This window comes from Anastrepha ludens, chromosome 3 (assembly GCF_028408465.1).
Source record: "Anastrepha ludens isolate Willacy chromosome 3, idAnaLude1.1, whole genome shotgun sequence".
NCBI lineage: Eukaryota > Metazoa > Arthropoda > Insecta > Diptera > Tephritidae > Anastrepha > Anastrepha ludens.
The window spans coordinates 109,257,592-109,272,433 of NC_071499.1; the positions used below are offsets into that span (position 1 = coordinate 109,257,592).

Consider the following 14,842-nt stretch of genomic DNA (forward strand, 5'->3'; position numbering starts at 1 on the left):
AATCCGCATTTTTTTCTTATTTTATTAACTTCTTTACATATAATTTAAATAAACTGCTACCGAACCCATTTTTCCTGCGTCGTCGACATATGAAACTTGCGCTCGCAATAGTATCCTGCAAGGACATTCACATTTTGCTGTTGTCCATTTAGTTGACAACCCGCTTGGGACTCGATTTTCCATTGATCTGTGCATTGCAGTGATTGCTAGTTGTGATTTCAAATATTTTTCTTTCTTTCTACTTCTACAAATCTACGCTTCAGTGATTTCATGCTTCAGTAAAAAAAGAGAACAAAAAGGATTGCCCGCATACGTACCAGCTTCAGCAACTTTATTAATAATTCATTATTTTTGTTTGCAAGCGATTCCTGAATAATTTTTGGAATTGAAAAATACTAACAAATCGATTTCATTTTCGCTCTACGTACCTCTCGGAGTTCCCCTTTTTATTGTGCATCCCTGTGGGACTTACTTTTAAATCTCTATTCGATAGTATTTCAATTTCATATCAATCTCAGCTGCTACCTTGAAATTTATCAGTAACGCATGCATACTCGCTTACGCCACAAGCAAATAAATTTACGGTTTTCATTTTCGTAATACACTCCACCCACCCCTTTCTGGTAAAATGGGTGTATGAAAACATATTTCTTTCTACAAACAAATAGAAAGCAAATTTTAGCTCTACCCTTCGAATTTCTTGTCTATTTGCCATGGTTTATGAGTAATTGCGCAAAGCAAATATATTACGGGCAAATAAACACACATACATACATACCTACATATATATGCATAGTATTTAGGCTAGCATTAAGATGTATAGTTACAAACAAACAAACAAACATTTACATATTGCACATCGCTGACTGCAAATAAACACACCAAATGATACTTGCAATGAATCTGTGTAAATAGAAATTTCCAAAGTCGTTGTTGTCTTTCGCCGGCAGCCATAAATCGTCTGTTGGTGCTAAGGTAAACTCTGCCAACATTAAGCGCTTTAAAGCTTCAGCCGAATTAGTAAACAAATGCGACTGTATGCCAACGGAGGTACACACTTCATTGAAGAATTTAGGCAGCAGCGAAAATGTTAGTGAGCTGAGGGAGAGGGGTTTGAGGCCAAATAGGAAACAGAAGAAATAAAATTAAATTAGGTATAAAATATAAATTAAAACATAAATTAAAACAACTAAAAGTAAAAATAAGATAAAAATAAATTGAAAACGAAATAAAAATTAAATTAAATTAATTTAAATTACGTAAAATTATATCAAATAAAAAAACGAAATACAAATAAAAATAAATTAAATTTTGTAATCAAAATAAATGAAGCAACAAATTTAACTACGTAAAATAAAAAAAAATCAATATTAAATAAATTAAGAAAAAATAATATAAAATTATAATGAAATTAAATTAAAATAAAGTAAAAATATATATTTAGTAACATAATAACATAACGAAATAAGTAAATCAATGAAGTTAAATTTATTAAAACTTAATAAAATAAAATCAAGAAACTAAAAGCAAAACTAAATTACATAAATTTTAAAAATTGCATAAAAAACAAAACTAAAATTTAAAAAAATAGTAGTAGTGAATAAACAAAATTATAAAATTACAATAAATAAAATAAAATAAACCAAAGATAAAATAAAAACACAAAAAAGCAAAAATAAATGTAAATAAAATACAAAATTAAATTAATACGTAAAACTAAATGAAGTAAAAAAAGCAAAAAACGAAATACATATAAAAATAAATTTATAAAATACAAAATACAATTAAAATCACAATAAAAATAAAAATAAAATAAAATAAAAATAAAATTAAAAATAAAATAAAAATATAAATCAAAATAAAGAAATAATAACAGTAAAGGTAAAAGCATAATAAAAAGTTGTATTAAATGAAATAATAAACATAAAATAAAGTATAACAAATAAAGCTCAAATAAAAAAAAATAAAAAAATTAAATAGAAACTTAATAATTTGCTTGTTTTTGCGAATTTTTTTTTTTATTTTTATTGAAACGTTATAAATATTTAAATACATTTCATTCTATTACACCTAGTTCACAACTATCAAATAATATTATTTTATTAAATTCGACAGTATTTACAGTAAATACGTATATAACTGGAAGACAGCTGACAGAAATTTACATATATTTGTCAGTCATCGAAATTTCTGGAACAAGATCATTTGGTTTTTTTCGTTTAAGTCTCCGGCATTGGTCATCTAAATTGGCAAGTCGCCGAGCCTCCGGGTTAGTATGTTTTTCGAGCCTTTCGGCATGACCTACAGCGTAATGTTTGACAATTTCTGACACAAATGACATCTTGAGGTCACGATGTAAATCAGTGTTCCTCACAGACCATGGTGCGTTTACTGTGTTCTTTAGAAACTTGTTTTGAAATCGTTGTATTTTTTCAATATGAGTTTGTTTGGCACAGCCCCATAGCTGTATACCATAAGTCCACACAGGTTTAAATACTTGTTTATAAATTAATAGTTTATTTTGTATGGAGAGAGGAGACCTCCTTCCAGTAAGCCAGTTTAATTTTTGCATTTTGAGGTTTAATTCCACGTGTTTTATTTTAACTTGCTCTTTCCAGCAGAGTTTGGCATCAAGCGTCATCCCTAAGTACTTCGCCGTATTGGAGTAAGGAATTTTCGTGCCAGAAATATACATATACAGGATGATATTGAATTTTTTTGTTTGTAAAATCCGCATGAAGTGATTTGGCTTCATTAAGTTTTATACGCCACTTTGCAGTCCATTCGGTTATTTTGTTAACATCTTCCTGAAGTTTGCAAAAGGACTGTGTCTCATCGTCTCCAATTGCTAAAATGCACGTATCGTCAGCAAAGGTAGCTATAGTGCTAGTCTCAGAGACCGGTAGGTCAGATGTGAAAAGCACGTAAAGTATAGGGCCAAGGATACTGCCTTGTGGAACCCCGGCTTTAATTTGCTTTAGGCTTGAATAAGAGCTATCGCACTTGATCCTGAAATATCTGTTATATCTGTTTATTTAAAATGCCTAATGCATCATCAAAATCAAAATAAATAAATAATACAAGTAAAAAAAATTATTAATTAAATTACATAAAATAAAACAAATTTAGATCAAATAAAATAAAATGTAATAAAAATAAACAAGGAAAAAATAAATGTAACAAAATGAAAAAAAAGTAAAATTATGTATATACGTAAAATAAAATATAAAATAACAGTAAAAGTAAAAATAAAAAATGGTTATTACAATTAAAATAAAATAAATCAAATTGAGATTAAATAAAATAAATATATCAATATAAATAAAATAATAAATATTAAAAAAAAAAATTAAAAATAGAAATGAATTAAACGTATCTATTTAAAATAATAATAAAAAAAAATTCAAAAACAAAAAAATAAAATAAAATAAAAGTAATAATTCCTCCGCTTCTTTGCGCTAGGCTTTGCAATTTAGCGCATCTCCCCTTACTTCCCTGCCGTACAGCAGACTTGAGTTTGTGGCCGCCATGATTAGCCTTCTTTTGCTCTGTGTTGGCCCACCGTTGTTAGACATTAATCTGCTTAGCATTCCCGTGACCTTTGCTGCTTTGGTAGCCGCATGCCGTATTTGGGCACAGAAAGTAAGTCTGCAGTCAAGTCGAATACTTAAGTATTTCACTACTTTTTGGGCCTACTTGCATGCAGACCTTCAGTGGCATGTGACCTCGTGTCATCAGGATGACTTCCGTCCTATTTTTAAACCATAAACCATATTTGCGTCCTTATCATTACTTATTTGGTTCAGCTTCCTCCTAGCACCATCAATGTCCCAGGCTGGTATGACCGCCCCTATATCGTCCGCGTATCCCATTAAATATGTATCTTCTGGCATTTCTATGCTGCGTCGTGGCTCCGATTTCAGAGATCGTGGTTGAGAATAGATAAGTGGGCTAAGCCAGACGTTACGGTTTTTTTAAAATAGTAAAATAATAAAGATATTGTGTTAAATCTTGTTTGTGAACATTATTTATTTGGCCCCATGAAGCAAAATCTATCCGTTCAGAGAACTAGAGAAGTAGGAATGTAAATTTCTTTATTCTCCTAACCAAAAATATTCGCTTATTAGAGCTAAAATGTGGCATTCTCAGCGCCTATACCTTTCAACCATCATAATGGCTGTTTTTTTCAATGTCCTTCTCATTTTACAAGTAGTAGTTCCAATCGAATTAAAGCATTTCTATGGGCAACAAAGACACCATTTCAAAATCTCCTACTAACTTTTTTATGCTGGCTGGGGTGAAGGTACATTAACGCTACTTTTCAATTCCCTCCAATGCAAATAAGATAGCAACAAAAAGAACAACTAGAAAAACCAATATCATGGAAAGTCGCAACACTGTTGATTATCGTAAATGGCAGAAGAGCTTCACCTTGCAGTCTCACGTGTACATTGTACGATTTATAGCCTGCTCTTAGGCGCTTTGCAATTTAAAATAATGCCGTTAAAATAACCTCCTTGCAAAGGTGATTTGAAATTCGTTTTGTAGGTTAAGTGCGAGTATTAAAGGCTATAAATTGTTGGGGCTTAAAGGAAGTAGTGGCTTACAATATGAGGAAATGATTATTTGTGCCAAAAAATAAAGAGAGTAAGGAAACTAAACATCAAAGTAGAATTGAAATTAGAAATTATATATTAATAATTAAATGGAATAAAAAAATAACAGTAAAAGTAAAGGTAAAAGTAAAAGTAAAAGTAAAGGTAAAAGTAAAAGTAAAAGTAAAAGTAAAAGTAAAAGTAAAAGTAAAAGTAAAAGTAAAAGTAAAAGTAAAAGTAAAAGTAAAAGTAAAAGTAAAAGTAAAAGTAAAAGTAAAAGTAAAAGTAAAAGTTAAAGTTAAAGTTAAAGTTAAAGTTAAAGTTAAAGTTAAAGTTAAAGTTAAAGTTAAAGTTAAAGTTAAAGTTAAAGTAAAAGTAAAAGTAAAAGTAAAAGTAAAAGTAAAAGTAAAAGTAAAAGTAAAAGTAAAAGTAAAAGTAAAAGTAAAAGTAAAAGTAAAAGTATAAGTATAAGTATAAGTATAAGTATAAGTATAAGTATAAGTATAAGTATAAGTATAAGTATAAGTATAAGTATAAGTATAAGTATAAGTATAAGTATAAGTATAAGTATAAGTATAAGTATAAGTATAAGTATAAGTATAAGTATAAGTATAAGTATAAGTATAAGTATAAGTATAAGTATAAGTATAAGTAAAAGTAAAAGTAAAAGTAAAAGTTAAAGTTAAAGTTAAAGTTAAAGTAAAAGTAAAAGTAAAAGTAAAAGGAAAAACAATAGTAAAGTTAAAGTTAAAGTTAAAGTTAAAGTTAAAGTTAAAGTAAAAGTTAAAGTTAAAGTTAAAGTTAAAGTTAAAGTTAAAGTTAAAGTTAAAGTTAAAGTTAAAGTTAAAGTTAAAGTAAAAGTTAAAGTTAAAGTTAAAGTTAAAGTTAAAGTTAAAGTTAAAGTTAAAGTTAAAGTTAAAGTTAAAGTTAAAGTTAAAGTAAAAGTAAAAGTAAAAGTAAAAGTAAAAGTAAAAGTAAAAGTAAAAGTAAAAGTAAAAGTAAAAGTATAAGTATAAGTATAAGTATAAGTATAAGTATAAGTATAAGTATAAGTATAAGTATAAGTATAAGTATAAGTATAAGTATAAGTATAAGTATAAGTATAAGTATAAGTATAAGTATAAGTATAAGTATAAGTATAAGTATAAGTATAAGTATAAGTATAAGTATAAGTATAAGTATAAGTATAAGTATAAGTATAAGTATAAGTATAAGTATAAGTATAAGTATAAGTATAAGTATAAGTATAAGTATAAGTATAAGTAAAAGTAAAAGTATAAGTAAAAGTAAAAGTAAAAGTAAAAGTAAAAGTAAAAGTAAAAGTAAAAGTAAAAGTAAAAGTAAAAGTAAAAGTAAAAGTAAAAGTAAAAGTAAAAGTAAAAGTAAAAGTAAAAGTAAAAGTATAAGTATAAGTATAAGTATAAGTATAAGTATAAGTATAAGTATAAGTATAAGTATAAGTATAAGTATAAGTATAAGTATAAGTATAAGTATAAGTATAAGTATAAGTATAAGTATAAGTATAAGTATAAGTATAAGTATAAGTATAAGTATAAGTATAAGTATAAGTATAAGTATAAGTATAAGTATAAGTATAAGTATAAGTATAAGTATAAGTAAAAGTAAAAGTAAAAGTAAAAGTAAAAGTTAAAGTTAAAGTTAAAGTAAAAGTAAAAGTAAAAGTAAAAGGAAAAACAATAGTAAAGTTAAAGTTAAAGTTAAAGTTAAAGTTAAAGTTAAAGTTAAAGTTAAAGTTAAAGTTAAAGTTAAAGTTAAAGTAAAAGTAAAAGTAAAAGGAAAAACAATAGTAAAGCTAAGAAATAAAAAATAAAAGTCAAAATAAATATAAAATTGAGAAATAGGAATAAAAATAAAATATTAACGTAAAAGTAAAATAAAAATAAAATGAAATTAAAAAATTAAGAAACAAAATGAAATAAGAAGCAGAAATTAAAAAATAAATATTGTACAGAAATTATAAAATAAACTACAATAATTTTAATAATTTATATTTGCTTCGCTACTGCCAAAATTTTAACATTTCAAACTGCAAGCCAAATTAATTAAACTTTCAGTGCATTTAGTCAAGTGTTTTCTAAATGTTTACCAACTTAACTCTGAAGCCCAAATGAAAAAGGAATTTAATTTAATTTATAAAGAGGTGTAAAAAGTTCAGTAAAATATTTATTTCCCTCACTGACAGTAATAAAATTAATCGGGAATGCAAAAAATATGAAAGCAAAAACTCCCATAAATTTTACGCTTTCATCAACAATTTGAGTGACAACAGTTCATCAAGTCCTTGAGTGGGAGTGCACAAGCATGCCAGTGACTCAGTGGTGATGACACAAGCGAATAAAAAAGTCGAGCAAACACATCGAAAGGGTTGCAATTGAAAAATAAGAATGAAAAAGCAGCGCAAAGTGCAAAAAAACAGCATCATCAGTATGCGAAAATTTGCAACAGTAACAGTAAAAATGCAAGCAACTCACTAAAAACTAACCAGAAGCAAAACACAAAAAAGTTAACGAAAGCATGAAAAGCAGACAACCATGCAAATGAAGGTGTTATACAACTACTAGCACTAGTAAGTAGAAAAAACGGTTAATAGGAGGGGTACCCCAGTGTGGTCTGGTAGTTGGTTGAAGTTGTGACAACGCGGTTGTCAACGCCTGTCTGCAATGCTCGTGTAGTTATAGCAACTATTAATATGAGCACAATTGCGTGCAAGTGTATAGGTATTAGGGAAATGTAGTAGGGCTACAGGGAGAACCAAAAAAGTATGTTTAAAAAGCAATGCCAAGTTAAATGTATGTGACGAGCGACGTCATGACATATGTATGCAACAGTCACACATACGCAAAGATGCACAAATCATAGGCACTATGCATTCTATGTATCGTATACTGCTACTTTCAGCCAAGTGTTGGTGTACACACATTTTTGTACACTTATGTGCTTATATGCGGTATTGTGTCATTCGCGGGTACAATAAATAAAAGCGACACTTCCATGAATGAAACCCGAAAAACTAATATCTTTGGTAGAGAAATGCGGCTGTCAGCGTATGGTGGTGATTTCTATAGAATGCGGATTGCATACTTTCAGGCGCCCATTGCTCTTCATATGGTGGATGAATGAATAGCATAATGACGAGCTTAATATTTATGACTGCAAAAGATATAAACGCATATAAAAACACAAGTAAAAGTAAAAATAAAATAAATTATAAAAATGAAAATGAGACTGAAATAAGATACAAAAAAATTAAATTAAATAAAAAAAAAATAATATAAAAACGCATATAAAAACACAAGTAAAAGTAAAAAAAAATAAAAAATTATAAAAATGAAAATGAAAATGAGACTGAAATAAGATACAAAAAAATTAAATTAAACTAAAAATAAAATAAAATTATGCTGCATTAAATTCTAATTAAATAAAATAAAAAGTAAAAATAAAATGGGACTGTCATAAAATCAAAAAAATAAATTATAATAAAATAATTTGGAATTTAATAAAATGAAAAGTAAAATAAAAAAGGTGAAATAAAATTTAAGAGTCAAAAAATCAAAAAGAAAAAAACCACATACGAAAAAACTTAATTTAACAAAAAGTAAAAATAAAATAGAATTTAAATTAAATTAAAACAAAGTAAAGCAGCTTCAAATATAACATAAAAAAACAAAATAATAAAAACAAAGCCAATAAACAACATTTATAAGAACAGAAATAAAAGTAAAAAATAAAAATATACGAAATATCATTAATAATAAAATAAAGTAAAATAAAGTTATTATAATATAATAAAAAGTAAAAATATAATAAAATGAAATAAAATAGAATAAAATGAAATAAAAAAATAGAATCATAAAAAAGAAAGAAAAAATTCAATGGAATAGAGTAAATAGAAAAAGTAAAACAATAAAAAATACAAAGTAAAATAACAGTATATGAAAATAAAAGTAAAAATACAATAAAATATGAAAATATGAAAATATGAAAATATTAATAATAATATATTGAACTAAATAATTTAAAATAAAAAGCAAGAGTATAAAAAAATTGAATTAAATAAATTTAAAATAGAATGAATAAAAAAACAAAAACGTCAAAAAATAGGAAAAGTCAAAAACACATATGAAAATAAAAGTAAAACTGGAAATACAAGAAAATATGAAAATGAGGCTGTAATAAAATAAAACATAAAATACATTAAAATAAAATTATATTGAATTAAATTGTTTTAATAAATTGCTCATTGATCGCGAATTTCACAGCATTGCTGATCGGAGGTGGCGAGTGGAAACTACTTGCGTTACGACCAGACAAATCTGGCCATCCTACAATCTGAAACAGACAAAAACCCTTATAAGTCTTTCGAAACACGAACTAAGGCATATAATATCTCTTATCACCGGCCACTGCCTTTTGGGCACTCACGCACGTCGGCTCGGGGTTCCTCAAAACGACCTGTGCAGCTACTGCGAGGACGAAGATGAGGAAGTATCGAGCAGACATTTGCTGTGCAGTTGTCCCGGTCTAGCCAGAAGTCGACTCGCTCTTCTAGGCTCTCCAACAATTGACAATCTTTCAGTACTTTCGAACCTGAAAATCGAATCTCTCATCAAATTCTCGAAACGAATTAATATCTTTGACCAAAATCTATAATAAAAATCTCGGTTAGGTGGGGAAATCATATAGCATAATGAGCTCTAGGGCAACACAACGGACCCAACTTGCGGTCTATGTGACACTCCGATGCGGGGTCACCCTTAAACCAACCAGCCAACCCAAATTATTTTAAAATAAAATAAAAAGTAAAAATATAAAAAACTAAACTAAATAAAATATAGTAAATAAAAAAAAATAAAAAGGTAAAAAAATAAAAAAGACAAAAACAAATAAAATAAATAAATAAAAGTAAATATAAAAATACAATAAAATGTGAAAAGGAAATTGTAATAAATTAACATAAAAAAGTTAATTAAAATCAAATATAATCAAAGAAATATAGAGAAATTAAACCACAAATAGAAATAAAATTGTATTAAGTAAAATTGAAATATAAAATACAAATAAAATGGATGAATTTAGCTAAAATAAAAAATTAAAAAAATTCAAATTAATAAAATCGATACCTAATCGAAATATATAAAATTAAATGGACTTAAGTAGACCACAAAAAAATTAAAAATTCTAGAAAATTTAATATAATATAATAATAAAAAAAGTACATAACAAACAAAATTGAAACAAAATGGAATTAAATAAACTTAAATTTTATTAAGTTCAAGCAAAAACATAAAAGAAAAAAATTACAAAAAACATAAATGGATAAAAATGAATATAAAATAATAATAGGCCATAGGCCTTTCGGCATTTCTATGCTCGGCTCACTTGATGGTAAATTTGCATGTGATAGCAACAAAAAAGTTATCGAGCAGATTCTCCGCTAGCGAGTACGGTTGTACCTCATAAAACTGATATAATTCATTATTTTCACAAACAAATGTAATTATAAGCAGCTCGATTCCAGCGTAGCCTGGAAATGTTTATTTATACCAGTTCCTTCATCTATTTGCCCCTTGTTAACGCTTGGCGGAAAGAGCGAAAAAATATAATATTCGTTTTTTGCCGTGCCCTTGTCTTGCGAAAATGTGCAAGCCACTTACTCACTGAAAGTTTCAAGGCATGCGAAGTGAGATTATCAAATAACGAGACTAACGCTATAAAACATTTTATTTTAATTTAATATATAGGGTTGCCCATATTCGACGGGCTCGTGCCCGTTTTGCAGCATTTTCCATAGTTTTAGCTAACATTTCGGCTGGAGTAGCGGCTATTTCCTCACGGATGTTGGTCTTGAGCTCTTGTATGGTTTTTGGCTTATTAATATAAACCTTTGATTTTAAATATCCCCACAAGAAGAAGTCAAGTGGCGTTAAATCGGGCGAACGCGAGGGGGCCAGTCAAAATCGCCATTTTTCGAGGAAACAATTTCTTCAAAAAATCGATTGTGGTGCGAGCTGTGTGTGGTGGAGCGCCGTCTTGTTGAAACCAGAACTGCCTCATACGCTTTTGACGAATAATTGACATCACAAAAGTGGTTATCATATCGCGATAACGCTCCTGATTGACGGTAACAGCTTGACCATCATCATTTTCGAAGATAATCGTTTTCGCACTAACGCCGCACCAGACAGTGACTTTTTCGTCGTAAAGAGGTAGCTCTTGAATTTCGTGAGGATTTTCAGTGGCGTAAATACGGCAATTTTGCTTGTTTACCGTCCCAGAAATGAGCCTCATCGGACATGATGATTTTGTTCCAAAATTGTTCGTCATCTTCAGCCATTTCGATGACTCTTTGGGGCCATTCCAATCGACGAGGCTTGTCCGCAGGCAACAATCTTTGCGTCAATTGAATCTTATACGGGAATAAATGCAAATCAATGCGGATAATTCGTTGTAAAGTGGTCCGAGCAATGCCCAACTGCTGAGAACGGCGATTTTGGGATGTCCTTGGCAACGTCTCAACACTGGCCCGTACAAGAGCAATATTTTCATCCGATCGCCTGGGTCGGTTTTGATTTGGCCTCTTTGGATTAGAAAGGACATCACCCGTCGAAAACCTTTCGTACAAACGTTTAATGGTGTTCTGTACCCTGTACACTCGCATTTAATTAACGCCTCCTTCAGTTTATTCCACTTCTCTTTCCCTAAAACGCTCCATCACAAACCTCCATTGTTCGAAACACCGTTGAAAGCATCCCCGGTCAGCCCTTTCTTTTTTTTCCTTTCATGTTTTTTTTCATGAATATTTCACCTAAGGAAGCAGTTATAATCTTAAAAGAATAGAATAATCTAACATTAGGCTGCTATACGAGTATTTGCTTTGAAATCTCTTGACGGAAATGAGGAATGAGCCAGCACATTGCCAGGCTATGTAATCTTTGATTTTTTCTCCTGGGTCGTTCGAGTCATTTTCTTTACTATTCACGGAGTGCTACTAGACACGAATTATGCAATTTTCGACTTCGACTGATGGTCTTAGTTTTTTAAATTTAGAATTTTCTTTTTATTATTTATAAAATAATTTATTTACTTTAATTTTATTAAATTTTATGCCACTCTCAACGCATACCAATAAAAACACGACTCCACGCAAAAATGCCACAACCCACTCGCTCATTTCCTCTCATTTGCATCACCTTTCACTGAGTACCTTGGCATTTTCCAGCACTTCAACTTTTCATCTTTTTCCGCTACCTTTAAACGCATATTTTTCACTTTCCTTTTTGCTACCTTTTTTGCGTACATTTATGCGCCACTTCAACGCATTTGCTTGGCTTTCAATGAGGTAATTTTCGACATAAAGTGCATCCCCGGGGAGTGTTGCCGCATGCTGTTGCGCGACTGCTGTATGCTACACTGCGTCCTATCGCCCACCATCCGTGAATAGTGGCGCATAATACTGCTGCAGTATACGGTACTTGTATGGCGCACATGCCACATAATGCTAGACATTTACATACATATATCACAAAACAACAAATGGCAACATGTGCGTGTGTGTAAGTGTGTGCGTGTAGTCTGAATGGCAACTACGCTTTTGAGGGAGCTCTCAGATTTCTTTGTGATTTTCCGGTTTTCTTTTTATTCATTGCATTATAATTTATTTGCCACATTTGTGCGTAAATAGCATTTACACATACGTTTACATGTACCTATGTAGTATTTGAATTGATTGTTGTTGCTATTGCCACTTTTGCCTCGCACTACTACACTACTATACACTGCTGCACCAGTCAAACCCCTGCAGTCAAATCTGTTCGTTCTGAACTACTTTACGCCTTGTTTGTTTTGCAGCTGAAGTAGTTCGTTTTCTACATTTTGTTCAATGCAAGCAACTGATATTTTTAACATGAAGATGCCCCACGAAATGTCAATTGTCAGACTCTGCAACAGCATCAGACCAGTTAACGAACTAGTCCATAACAGATCCAAGTAGTTTTCGTCCAATTTATGGCGAAATTCAGCAGTTTTGGAGGGGTTGAGAAAATAAATAAAATTTGTCAAATGAACGTTTTATTATGCATCAGTATGAACCCAGTGAATGGACTGGTTCATAACAAGTACAAAAAGTTCTAGTCGTATTCGTGGCGAAATTCACCAGTTTGGAATGAGTTGAAAAAGTTGATAAAATTTGATTTCTAAGCGTTAAAACCTACGCATCAGTTAATGAACTATTTCCTAAGAGACGCAAATAGTTCTGGTCCAATTTATGGCGAAATTCACCAGTTACGGATGAGTTTAAAAAGTTGGTTAAAATTGATATCTAAACGTTAAGACTAATGCATCAACATCCTACCAGTTAATGAACTAGTTACTAACAGAGCCAAATAGTTCTAGTCCAATTTATGGCAAAATTCACCAGTTTTGAAGGAGTTGAAAAAATAAATAAAACTTTACAAATCAACATTAAGACTTATGCACCAGCATTCTACCAGTTAATGAGCTGGTTCATAACCAGTACAAAAGGTTCTAGACCAATTCGGGGCGAAATTCGTCAGTTTTGACGGAGTTGAAAAAATAAATAAAAATTGACAAATGTACGTTTTATTATGCATAAGTATCAAACCAGTTAACGGATTGGTTCATAAAAGGTACAAACAGTTCTAGTCCAATTTATGTCCAAATTCACCAGTTTTGGGTGAGTTGAAAAAGTGAGTAAAAGTTGATAAATGAACGTTAAAACTTATGCATCCGCATCCTACCAGTTAATGAACTGGTTTAAACCAGTTATACAAATTTCTAGGCCGATTTATGATGAAATTCACAAGTTTTAGATGAGTAGAAAAAGTAAACAAAATTTTTCAAATGTACGTTAAGACTTATGCATCCACTTCCTACCAGTTAACGAATTGGCTCATAACTAGTACAAAAAGGTCTAGTTTTGAATGAGTTAAAAAAATAAATAAAACTTTCCAAATGGAGGTTAAGATGTCTTCTTCCATGACCCAGAATGTTTACTCAGCACTTTGACTTTTCACTGCAGGGTTACCGTAGTGGTTATTGTTTGTGTTGCCGTATTTCGTTATTACCATTTTCATATTCGCTGTGGACACATTTCAATTTAAATTCCTTAACTAAATTCATATTTGCTAATAAAAAGCAAATCCAGTCGAGCGAAAAAGGTATGAGTAGCTCCTGTAGAGTGCATAAATTTTGGGGGACTGACTTTCATGCAATATTTGCTAAATATTATACATACATATGCATATATATTACATACACACATATACATATCCATATGCATGTATGTGTGTAGTTATATGCGCAAATCGGTATTTTCCAATACAAATTCATTTATTTGAATTTCGATTGCAGCTTTCCTCATTCTCATAAGCGGGGAAATTTTATCAATTTTCTTTGATTCCAATCAAAAGCTTCACTTAGTATTTGCCTTTCTTTTGCTCCAAGTGTTGCTGGGCAAATGAAAAGTTATTATAATTTTAAGTGTAGTTTGATATTCAATTTAAGTGGTTGGCAATTTTACAAACACAATTGGCAGTCACATATTTTAAAATACAATATAATCACGGAATGATTCCATATTTGGGAGGCGGAAAGTCAGTGTTTGGTTAGGGTAGATTACAAGACTGCCGCCCTCCGTGGAGTGCAGAGAGACACACTTAAAACCAAACGGCTCATAATGATGTGAGTGGCGGTTCAAAGTCCACCCCCTCAAATTCAGCATAGAGTTTCTTAAGAAACGCGGTTGAGTAAAAATGCATATTATCCCCAAACAAGCTATCATTTAGTGATTTCCTTTTAAAAATTAAAAGAATAATGCACAAAAATGAATTTTTTTCGATATATCAATAGCTTCTTCGAAAGAACAAATATTTTAATTATTTATGGAACTCGAATTCATTCATGGGACCGCTTACTTCAGAGCGAGGCAGCGACAGAGTTAGTATTCTAGGATCTCCAACTCCTCCTCAACGCTGCTGCTGCGACAAAAGTTATTCGTGGGGAAGCTAATTTCGCTTACTGGCCATCTGCAAAAGGCAATGTCCAGTAATAGTGCCTACTACAGCACGAATGACGGAACGGAAAGGAGAGATTATATATTATATGTACAATATATATTATATATAATTGGCGCGTACACCTTTTTTGGGTGTTTGGCCGAGCTCCTCCTCCTATTTGTGCTGTGCATCTTGATATTCTTCCACAAATGG

The 14,842-nt window shown here is 30.2% G+C and overlaps 1 protein-coding gene across 1 annotated transcript in view; it reads left to right on the forward strand.

Moving 5' to 3' along the window:
• LOC128858746 (protein sprint) overlaps window positions 1–14,842 on the forward strand; it is a 217,658-nt gene that overhangs the window by 38,997 nt on the left and 163,819 nt on the right. The gene's annotated exons all lie outside the window — the stretch shown is intronic.